The sequence below is a fragment of the Mustelus asterias genome, chromosome 6 (genome assembly GCF_964213995.1).
Source record: "Mustelus asterias chromosome 6, sMusAst1.hap1.1, whole genome shotgun sequence".
Classification (NCBI taxonomy): domain Eukaryota; kingdom Metazoa; phylum Chordata; class Chondrichthyes; order Carcharhiniformes; family Triakidae; genus Mustelus; species Mustelus asterias.
The window spans coordinates 12036068-12048620 of NC_135806.1; positions in this window are offsets into that span (position 1 = coordinate 12036068).

Genomic DNA, 12553 nt, shown 5'->3' on the forward strand with positions numbered 1-12553 from the left:
TTAAAACTCATTGCATGATCTTTTTATTGGCAAATGGCAATTATTGAATGGCGCCTTCTTGTTTCGCCCTTTGTAATCAACTGAAGTAACTGATTTTTAATTTGATTTGATTTGATTTATTATTGTCACATGTATTAATATACAGTGAAAAGTATTGTCCCTTGCACGCTATACAGACAAAGCATACCGTTCATAGAGAAGGAAAGGAGAGAGTGCAGAGTGTAGTGTTACAGTCATAGCTAGGGTGTAGAGAAAGATCAACTTAATGCGAGGTAAGTTCATTCAAAAGTCTGACAGCAGCAGGGAAGAAGCTGTTCTTGAGTCGGTTGGTACATGATCTCAGACTTTTGTATCTTTTTCCCGAAGGAAGAAGTGGAAGAGAGAATGTCCGGGTTGCATGGGGTCCTTAATTATGCTGGCTGCTTTGCCGAGCCAATGGGAAGTGTAGACAGAGTCAATGGATGGGAGGCTGGTTTGCGTGAGAGATTGGGCTACACTCATACCTTTTGTAGTTCCTTGGGGTCTTGGGCAGAGCAGAAGCCATACCAAGCTATGATACAACCAGAAAGAATGCTTTCTATGGTGCATCTGTAAAAGTTGGTGAGAGTCGTAGCTGACATGCCAAATTTCCTTAGTCTTCTGAGAAAGTAGAAGGAAGCTGCCACACCATACACACTAAACCTATAAGCTGATTCATCCAGCAAAGCAACTGTGATTTGTAAATTTGTCTTTGTTTTGTAATCTGAACAAATCAATGGCAACTTGGTGCTGCATCACTTTCTATTTTTATCTATGTTGAACCTAAGTGCTTTGGGTTCGGATTGTTCTGAAGCAATCTTCAGAAAACTGTTCTTTACTCCATGTATCTGCTCTCCGATTAGTGCTTTCATGATGATTAATTTACGTTTACAAATTGGCCTTCTGCAATGCTCCAGTGAAGCCCAATGCAAACTGGGACAACACCTGATTAGGCACATCACAGCCTTCTGGACTCAACATTGAGTCAACAACTGGAGACTGTGGATCTTCCCCCTCCAACTTTTTAAAAATTCATTCATGGAACATGGGCATCACAGGCTGGCCAGAATTTATTGCCCATCCCTCGGTGCCTGAGGGCAGTTGAGAGTCAACCACATTGTTGTAGCTCTGGAGTCACATGTGGGCCAGACCAGGTAAGGACGGTAGATTCCCTTCCCTAAAGGACATCAGTGAACCAGGTGGTTTTTTCTGACAATCTACAATGATTTCATGGTCATCAGTTGATTCTTCATTCCAGATATTTTTGATTGAATTCAAATCCCACCATGGCGGGATTCGAACCCAGGTCCCCAGAACATTAGCTGAGTTTTTGGATTAATAGTCTAGCAATTATGCCACTAAGCCATCGGCTCCCCACTTAACCCCCTTTTATTTTTTTATTTCCTTGGTTTGTCCTAATGCCAATACCCTCCCTCACAGAGCAATCTGTCACTTGTTTTTCAGTTTTGCTTTCACTGAGGACTGTTCTCTCCGTGTCTGCATGGGTTTCCTCCGAGTGCTCCAGTTTCCTCCCACAGTTCAAAAGACATGCTGGTTAGGTGCATTGGCCATGCTAAATTCTCCCTCAGTGTACCCAAACAGGCGCCAGAATGTGGCAACTAGAGATTCTTCACAGTAACTTCATTGCAGTGTTAATGTAAGCCTACCTGTGACACTAATAAATAATCTTAAAACTCATTGCATGATCTTTTTATTGGCAAATGGCAATTATTGAATGGTGCCTTCTTGTTTCGCCCTTTGTAATCAACTGAAGTAACTGATTTTTGATTTGATTTGATTTGATTTACTATCGTCACATGTATTAATATAAAGTGAAAAGTATGGTTTCTTGCACGCTATACAGACAAAACATACCATTCATAGAGAAGGAAACGATAGACTGCAGAATGTAGTGTTACAATCATAGCTAGGCTGTAGAGAAAGATTAACTTAATGCAAGGTAAGTCCATTCAAACATCTGAAAGCAGCAGTAGGGAAGAACCTGTTCTTGAGCCAGTTGGTATGTGTTCTCAGACTTTTGTATCTTTTTGCCGAAGGAAGAAGTGGAAGAGAGAATGTCCAGGGTGCGTGGAGTCCTTAATTATGCTGGCTGCTTTGTCGAGGCAGCGGGAAGTGTAGACAGAGTCAATGGATGGGAGGCTGGTTTGCATGATGGATTAGGCTACATTCATGACCTTTTGTAGTTCCTTGCGGTCTTGGGCAGAGCAGGAGCCCAGACCAAGCTGTGATACAACCAGAAAGAATGCTTTTTATGGCGCATCTGTAAAAGTTAATGAGAGTCGTAGCTGACATGCCAAATTTCCTTAGTCTTCTGAGAAAGTAGAAGGAAGCTGCCATACCATACACACTAAAACCTATAAGCTGATTCATCCAGCAAAGCAACTGTGATTTGTAAATTTGTCTTTGTTTTGTAATCTGAACAAATCAATGGCAACTTGGTGCTGCATCACTTTCTATTTTTATCTAAGTTGAACCTAAGTGCTTTGGGTTCTCAAGTCCAATAACTGAAACAATCTTCAGAAAACTGCTCTTTACTCCATTATCTGCTCTCCGATTAGTGCTTTCATGATGATTAATTTACGTTTACAAATTGGCCTTCTGCAATGCTCCAGTGAAGCCCAATGCAAACTGGGACACCTGATTAGGCACATCACAGCCCTCTGGACTCAACATTGAGTCAACAACTGGAGACTGTGGATCTTTCCCCTCCAACTTTTTTAAAATTCATTCCTGGGACATGGGCGTCGCAGGCTGGCCAGCATTTATTGCCCATCCCTCGTTGCCTGAGGGCAGTTGAGAATCAACCACTTTGCTGTGGCTCTGGAGTCACATGTAGGCCAGACCAGGTAAAGACGGTAGATTTCCTTCCCTAAAGGACATCAGTGTACCAGGTGAGTTTTTCTGACAATCGACAATAGTTTCATGGTCATCAGTAGATTCTTAATTCCAGATTTTTAAAATTGAATTCAAATCCCACCATGGTGGGATTCGAACCCAGGTCCCCAGAACATTAGCTGAGTTTTTGCATTAATAATCCAGCAATTATGCCACTAAGCCATCGGCTCCCCATTTAACCCCCTTTTATTTTTTTATTTCCTTGGTTTGTCCTAATGCCAATACCCTCCCTCACAGAGCAATCTGTCACTTGTTCTTCAGTTTTGCTTTCACTGAGGACTGTTCTCCCCGTGTTTGCGTGGGTTTCCTCCGGGTGCTCCAGTTTCCTCCCACAGTTCAAAAGCCGTGCTGGTTAGGTGCATTGGCCGTGCTAAATTCTCTCTCAGTGTACCCGAACAGGCGCCGGAGTGTGGCAACTAGGAATTTTTCGCAGTCATTTCATTGCAGTGTGAATGTAAGCCCACTGTGACACTAATAAATAAACTGAAAAATTGTCCTCCTATTAACACATTCTGCTCTCATGCCTTTATGCCACGATCAGCATTTCTTTAGTCCTTAATTCTATGGTTAACATCTGCTTTGTCTTGTGTCTATAACAAGTTTGTCAATCGGTCCTTACCTCTGACCTATCCCAGCCCTTTTATTCTGCCCCACATCCTCCACCCCCATCTCCAATTATATTAGCCATCAAATTTCTACCCGTCTGCCGCTCTGAAGAAGAGTCAAATGGACTCAAAACATTCATTCTGTTTCTCTCTCCACAGATGCTACCTGACTTGCTGAGTTAGTCTAACATTTTCTGTTTTTATTACCTTTACAACTCCTGTAGTATTGACTACACTTCAAAAAGTGCTTCATTGGCTGTAATTTGAGTCAACCCAAAATCATGGAAGGAGCTATATAAATATAATTTATTTCTCTTATGTCTAATTACAGTATAAATTCTGAATGCTGAAGGAACCACGAGGACCAGGACCCAATGTATTACTGTTTGAGCCCCGTATCTAAGGAAGGATGTGCTGGCCTTGGAGAGGGTCCAGAGGAGATTCATGAGAATGATCCCAGGAATGAAAGTCTTGATGTCTGAGGAGCATCTGAGGACTCTGAGTCTGTACTCGATGGACTATGGAAGGATGAAGGGGAGTCTCATTGAAACTCACGGAACAATGAAAGGCCTGGATAGAATGACGTAGGGAAGATGTTTCCATTAGTAGGAGAGACTGGGGTCTGAAGGCACAGCCTCAGAGTAAAGGGACGACCCTTTAGAACTGAGATGAGGAGGAATTTCTTCAGCCAGAGGGTGGTGAATGTGCGGAATTCATTGCCACAGAAGGCTGTGGAGGCCAGGTCATTGGGTGTATTTAAAACAGAGATAGAAAGGTTTTTGATTGGTAAGGGGATCAAAGGTTATGGGGAAAAGGCAGAAGAATGGATTGAGAAACCTATCAGCCATGATTGAATGGCGAAGCAGATGGACCGAATGGCCTATTTCTGCTCCTATATCTCATGGTCTTATGGTTTACTATCAGGAAATTGAGACTTCAAACACAGTAAGAACTCCACAGACAATTTTGTGTTTGGAGTTTGTGAAACATTTTGCTGATCCATTTTACCAACATCCTCAGGTCACCAACACTCATCAAAATTTGCCTCAGATTTCCAGGCACTGGTGAGTTTCTGCCCACAATTCAAGTCTCACCCAGAGTGCAGTGCCCCCTCCTGGAGCTCAATGACATGTCTTTATCATTCTCGCTTCCATCTTGTTCAATGGGGCATTATCCAAAAAGCTGAGGACGGGGCTCGACTTTAGAGATTTACGAATGTGTTGTTCAGTTGAGATGAAGAGATGTTCTCACATCCAAAGAGTTTAGATTCATCGGCATCCAAGGCCTTCTCTACGTGCCCGCCACTACACGAGCAACTGCAGTTAACAAGTAAGAGAAACTCCCTCTCACTATCTCTACGCCACATGGCAGACTGGCTGGGTTGCGTCAGCTGCTGTCTATTACCTGGAGCAAGGACAGTTGTTCCTGCAGAAGGGAAGATTCCCAAAATGTAACATTTCCATGCCAATACAGCCTTAGAATAGAATAGAACCATGGAATCTCGACAGTGCAGAAGAAGGTCATTCGGCCCATCGAGCCTGCACTGACAACAATCCCACCCAGACCCTATCCCCGTAACCCCATGTATTTACCCTACTAATCCCCTTGACACTAGGGTCATTTTAGCATGGCCACTCAACCTAACCTGCACATCTTTGGACTGTGGGAGGAAACCGGAGCACCCGGAGAAAACTCAAGCAGACATGGGGAGAACGTGCAAACTCTAAACAGACAGTGACCTAAGTCGGGAATTAAACCCAGGTCTCTGGCACTGTGAGGCAGCAGCGCCAACCACCGTGCTACCGTGCTACCATCCTTGTGCGCCATTCTTGAAGATCCATCCAAGTGGGAATGTCTACAATGAATGTAGGCATCAAGGACAGTTACTATCGTATATCGAAAAGGTCGATGGGGAGGCGATGGCCTGGTAGAATTATCGCTAGACTATTAATCCAGAAACTCAGCTCACCTTCTGGGGACCCGGGTTCCAATCCCACCATGGCAGATGATGGAATTTGAATTCAATAAAAAATATCTGGAATTAAGAATCTACTGATGACCATGAACCCATTGTCAATTGTTGGAAAAAACTCATCTGGTTCTCTAATGTCCTTTAGGGAAGGAAATCTGCCGTCCTTACCTGGTCTGGCCTACATGTGATTCCAGAGTCACAGCAATATGGTTGACTCTTAGCAGCTCTCGGGCAAATAGTGATGGGCAATAAATGCTGACCAGCCAGCGATGCCCATGTCCCATGAGTGAATAAAACATGAGAAAAGATCACCCCTTCATCGTCTATCACCTGAAAGGGAGGCATCAGTTGGACAGAATGACTGAATTACATTGAGTGCAAAAGAATCACACATACACCGGAATTCTACCGCCCCGCCCACCATGGGGATCGGGGTGGGCAAGGGGCGGACAATGGGAACGTCTGTTGACCTCGGGCAGGATTTTCCGGTCTCAGGTCGAGCAAGGCCACAAAATCCCATCCATGAACTCTAGGAAAAGAAAGGTTTTACACTCAGTTAACACTGACAGTCTCTGACCAGCAAAACTAGCATTCTCAGCAATGGCTGTTTTTGAAGCAAACCCATGAAGAACAGAAACACTGACTGGTTGTCCCATGAAAGAATTGTGATATCCTCTACATCTGGGACTGCAGAACTCCAGTGAGTGTGGAAATTAAGTTGTAATTCCAGCAATGGCCAAATATTTAATCCACTGTAAGATTAAGGATGCTCGCTTCAAATAAAGCACCATGGGATTGCTGGGATTTGTGAAACCATATTTGAAACAGTTAAAAACTGCAGGTGCTGATGTGAAAGTAAGTTACAACTGGAGGGCAGGTCATTGAGTGTCTTTAAGACAGAGATAGATAGGTTCTTGATTAATAAGGGGGTCAGGGGTTATGGGGAAAAGGCAGGAGAGTGGGGATGAGAAAAATATCAGCCATGATTGAATGGCGGAGCAGACTTAATGGGCTGAGTGGCCTAATTCTGCTCCTATGTCTTAAGGTCTTATGCTCTAATAATAAAGGCCGGCAACTCTGTCAGCAAATATGTAAACAAGGCCTTCAGTGAGGCCAGCACTTGTGTATTCAGGAGAAACGACTAATCTAAACCTTGTGTTAGTTTCATAAACACTGCAGTCCCAGCCTTAGCCGCAGGATGAAAATAAGAACCTTTCAATAAAAAAATTCCAAAGAGCAAGATATGGTGAACTATAATTGCTACATTGTCTGTATGAATCGAGAGAACACGTTGCAGTACATTGCACTGACTGTGTGTTCTCCTTGCTAGCAAGTAATTAAAGCTTGCAAGTTTGAGTACTCAAAGTGCCTCATGTTTTTTTTGTATCCAAGTCAACTATGGTGCCTCGTGTTGTTTGTATCCAGATATTCGACGTGAGAATCTCCCAAATGACAAAGAGCCTCTTCCACATAGATCCAAAAGAAAAGTCACTCAAGGTTTCAACTTAGATGTTCATGTTAGGCTAGACAGGCTAATGAAGAAAACTCTGCTAAACTGATGGGTACTGTTCCATTTGACCAGGGATGGAGACTGAGAGGTCCAGGAAGATACCAGAACAACAACAATTTATATTTTTCAAGCACCTTCAACATAATGAAATATCCTCCTTTGCAAGAGCATTTAAAATGAAGCATGACACCAAACCGCATGAGATATGTAGATAAATTGAGCAAAGCCTTGTCCAAGGTGAGGGTTTTAAGATGTGTATTGAAGAAGGAATGTGTGGTCGAGAGGCGGAATAACATAGGGAAGAACCTCCTGAACCTGAGGCCTAGACAACTGAAGGCACAGCCAACAATAATAGAATCATAGATTCATAGAATCCTACAGTACAGAAGGAGGCCATTCAGCCCATCAAGTCTTCACCGACCACAATCCCACCCAGGCCCTATTCCCGTAACCCCACATGCTCACCCTGCTAATCCCCCTGACACTAGGGTTAATTTAGCATGGCCAATCAATCTATACTGCACATCTTTGGACTGTGGGAGGAAACCAGAGGCCCACCCAGAGAAAACCCACACAGACATGGGGAGAACGTGCAGACTCCACACAGACAGTGACCCAAGCCAGGAATTGAACCCGGGTCCCTGGTGCTGTGAGGCAGCAGTGCTAACCACAGTGCCACCGTGCCATCCTAGTAATGGAGCGCAGATACATCAGGGGATTATGGGGCTGAAGAAGATTACAAAGAACCATGGGTGGTGTGGCGGAGTGGGGGATATGGTGAACAGATTATTCACCCCACAGGAAGGAAAGATAACTGGAAGCTTACTCACTCCGTGCCAGCCCTCCCCACGGCCACAACATGCTGGAGGAGGGCTAAACTGGAAAAAGGGTGAAAATATCACCCTTCGCTGGATGGAAGCCTTGGGAATGATTGGCACTGAGAGTGCCAAGAGCTCATCAATAGGTCCTGCCAGCAGTGAATGCAATCTCAAGAAGAAGGTCCAATGGACCCCATAGTCAGGTCGTGAGGCCGGCTTATAGAGGTGTTATTCAGGTGAGGGTGGTGGGTTTCGGCGAGCAGGTGGCTGGGAAGAAATTTTGGGGGAGAGTGGTTTCTACCTTAGGGTGGCTGATGCCCAAATGCAAAAGAGGGCACACCCAAAGGTACCTCCTGCCTTCCTGCCCTTTTAAACACTTTTGAAGGAAACAGCGTGCTCACTCCTGATTGTCCTCGCCAACTGTTAAAAGGCAGTGTATTATAGGGTGGCATGGTGGCCCAGGGTCCCGGGTTTGATTACTGGCTTGGAAACTGTCTGTGCACGTTCTCCCCGTGTCTGCGTGGGTTTCCTCCAGGTGCTCCGGTTTCCTCCCACAGTCCGAAAAGCATGCTGGTTAGGTGCATTGGCCTTGCTAAATTCTCCCTCAGTGTGCCCGAATAGGCACCAGAGTGTGGCGTCTGGGGACCTTCACAGTAACTTCATTGCAGTGTTAATGTAAGCCTACTTGTGACACTAATAAATAAACTTTAAATTTTACTGGGGTCAATTGGCTTATTTATCAGCTCAATTGACCCTTAATTATCTATTTACAGATGGTAGGTGGACACTGACTTATGGACATGAGTTCAGTAGTAGGTGGGAAGGTGCTGAGCTCGGATCTAGAATGCACTGCCTCAAAGTGTGGTGGGGGCAGGTCTGATCAAAGCATGGAAATATTATCTAAAAAGGAAGATTGTGTAGGACTACGGGGAGAAGCCAGGGGAGTGGGTACTATGCACTTATACAATGCACTTGGTGAATTGCTCCTTCAGAGAGACAGCACAGATATGACAGGCTGAATGGTCATCTCCTATGCTATACCATTCTACGGTTCTAAGTGATTCTCTGGCTATCATTTGATAGATAAGGATGGAAACAGCGCAGATCAGTCTCACCCAGCTGGACGACAATGGAAAGATGCTGGAGGAGGATTGTGGTCGTGTGTATTGTCTGGGTGTCCTGTCAGAGGTTGCAGATAGGTTGACAAGGGACAGAGAGGGAAAGTTTACTTTTATCACAGACATAGAGGGCAGAATTCTCCCCAAAAAATAAAGTGTTGAATCCACAGGAAAACTGGAGTAATTCACACTGGTTTTTTCAGTGGGAGTTCAGACTAGAATCTCCCACACTCTGCGCACTGCAGAAGTTACCAGCGTGAATATCATTAGATTTCAGGGACAGGGCCTATTCCCCCCAGGAGGCTGAAACCAATGGCCCTCTGCGCATGCGCAGTGGCCCCGAATTATCAGCCTCTCGTTTGCTGGACATCTCGGTTGCTGGCCAGCCCGGGACCCCTGCAGTGCTGCCCCTCAACAATCCAACGGCCTGATCGCAGCCCCCGACCATTCCCAGGCCAGCCTCGACCCCCCTCCCCCCCACCCCCCCACCCCCCTTCCCCCCTTCCCCCCCATCCCCCCCTTCCCCCCTTCCCCCCCTTCCCCCCCTCCCCCCTTCCCCCCTCCCCTCCCCTTCCCCCTCCCCTCCCCTTCCCCCTCCCCTCCCCTTCCCTTCCCCCCTCCCCCCTCTTCCCCCCCCCTTCCCCCCTTCCCCCCTCCCCCCCTTCCCTCCCCCTTCCCCCCTCCCCCCCCCTTCCCTGCGCTAAAAAATTAGCACAGCGGGATGCGAGAATTGTGGCCAGAATGTCATTCCCAAATTGATGGGAGCTGTTTCTTTGCAGTGGCCAAGTGGAAACTTGAATACAAAGATTCAAATGGTCAGCAATATGACCACGCAAAAGGTGGATTATGGGAAGACAGACAAACTCGACTGAAATCCATATATAATTTTATTTTTTAGTCTCTGTAATTCAAAGGAATTTGCTTTGTATTATATGGTCACATCAGTTCACAAATGTGGGGTCTTAGTAATAATGTCCCAACTGCCAAAGTATTAGGACCACATTATCAACACTGCAGGGCAGGTGAATTTAAAACCAATTCTGAGTCCAACAAGATGCAGGGAGACATAAATTGCAACAAAGGTAAGAGAGAGAGAGGTGGAACAAATTGATTTACTTAGTCACCACTTATCGATCAATAATATGTAACCGAATTGAAGAGCAGAAGAAGTTAAAAATAGTATCAAATTAAAAGAGAAAGCATATAATTCCACAAAGATGGGTGGCAGGTCAGAAGATTGGACAGGATATAAAGAATAGCATAGAATGACTAAAAATCAATGAGGAAGAAATTAGAGTATAAGAGAAAGATCACTGGAAATATAAAATCAGATACGACTTTCCCCCGGTATTTTAAAAGGAAAAGTTTTCAAAGTTTATTTATTAGTGTCACAAGTAGGCTTACCTTAACACTGCAATGAAGTTCCTGTAAAAGTCCCCTAGTTGCCACACTCCAGCACCTGCTCGGGTACACTGAGGGAGAATTTAGCATGGGCAATGCACCTAACCAGCACATCTTTCGGACTGTGGGAGGAAACTGGAGCACCCGAAGGAAACCCCATGCAGACATAGGTAGAATGCACAGACTCCGCACAGACAGTGATCCAAGCTGGGAATCGAACCCAGGTCTCTGGCGCTGTGAGGCAGCAGTGCTAACCACTATGGCACCATGTTGTGTATGTAAAGTTGATCCTCTGGAAGGGGAGAATGGGAAATTAATAATGGGAAATAAGGAAATGGTGGATGAATTGAACAGCTATTTTGCATCTGTCTTCGGTGCTGAGGATGCAAATAACATCCCAGAAATAGTTGTGAATCAGGAGGTGAAAGGGAGGGAGGAACTTAAAACAACCACAATCATCAGGGAAAGAGTAGTGGGAGAATTATTAGAACTAAAAGCCGACAATTCCCCAAGTCTTGACGAACCTCATCCTTGGATCTTAAAAGAAGCAGCTGCTGAGATACTAGCTGCATTGGCTTTAATTTTCCAAGATTCCTCTAGGTTCTGGAAGGTCCCCATCAGATTGGAAAATAGCAAATGCAACTCGTCTATTCAAGAAAGGAAGAAGACAGAAAGCAGGAAACTGAACAGCAGTTAGATTAACAACTCGTAGAATCATAGAAACCCTACAGTGCAAAAGGAGGCCATTCGGCCCATCAAGTCCATACTGGCAATAATCCCACTTAGGCCTTATCTCGTCAACCCTGCTCTGCTAATCCCTCTAACCTACATATGCCGAGACACAAAGGGGCAATTTAGCATGGCCAATGCACCCAATCTTTGGACTGTGGGACTAAACCGGGACACCCAGAGGAAACCCACACAGACACAGGGAGAACATGCAAACTCCACACAGACAGTGATTCAAGCCGGAAATCGAACCCAGGTTGTCGCTGGAGCTGTGAGGCAGCAGTGCTAACCACTGTGCCACTGTGCCACCCATGGTAGAGAAATCACTGGAATCTATTACTAAGGATGTTACAGCAGGGCACTTAGCAAATCTCAATCTAATCAAAATGATTTTGTGACAGGGAAATCATGTTGGACGAACTTGTGGAGTTGTTTGAGGAAGCAACAAACAACTTGGATTAAGGAGAACCTGTGGATGTGTGATGCTTAGATTATCAGAAGATACAAGGTGCCACATCAAAGATTACTACAAAATAAGAACTCATGGTATATGAGGTAACATATTAGAATGGGTAGAGGATTAGTTAACAAACAGGAAGTGGAGAGTAGGGAGAAATGGGTCTTTTTCAGGTTGGCAAACTGTGATCAGCACCGGGGCCTCAACTATTTACAATTGATATCAATGATTTGAAGGAAGGGACTGAATGTATGGCAGTTAAATTTGATGACACATAGATGCGTAGAACATAAGAGCAGGATTAGGTCATTTGGCCCTTTGAGCATGCGTTGCCATTCAATATGATCATGATTTCACTGCCATACTCCCACATTCTCCTCATGCTCCTTCATGCCATCACAGTCTAGAAATCTATCTAATTCCGTCTTAAGAATAGTCAATGACTTGCTCTCCACAGCCTTCTGTGGTAGACAATGCCACAGGTTCGCCACCCTCTGAGTGAAGAACTCTTTCCTCACCTCAGCCCTTGTTTCCTGAAATTGTGACCCATTGTTCTAAACCCACCCCCGCCGCCCCCCTCCCCCCCCCCCCCCCCCCCCCCGGCCGCCCCACCACCCCGCCCTACCCCGAGCCACAGGCAACATTACCCCTGCATCCAGTTTATCCAGCCCTGTCAGGACCTAGTTGACCCAATCTCCTTTCATGCGGCAACCTGCCATTCCAGGAATCAATCTGGTGAACTTTCACTGCACTCCCTATATGGGAAGTATATCTTTTCTTAGATAAGGAGACCAAAACTGCACTTGGAATACTGTGTACAGTTCTGGTCACCCTATTATAGAAAGGATATTACTAAACTAGAAAAAGTACAGAAGAGATTTATTAGGATGCTACCGGGACTTGATGGTTTGAGTTATAAGGAGAGACTGGATAGACTAGGACTTTTTTCCCTGGAGTGTAGGAAGCTGAGGGGCAATCTTATAGAGGGTCTGTAAAATAATGAGGGGAA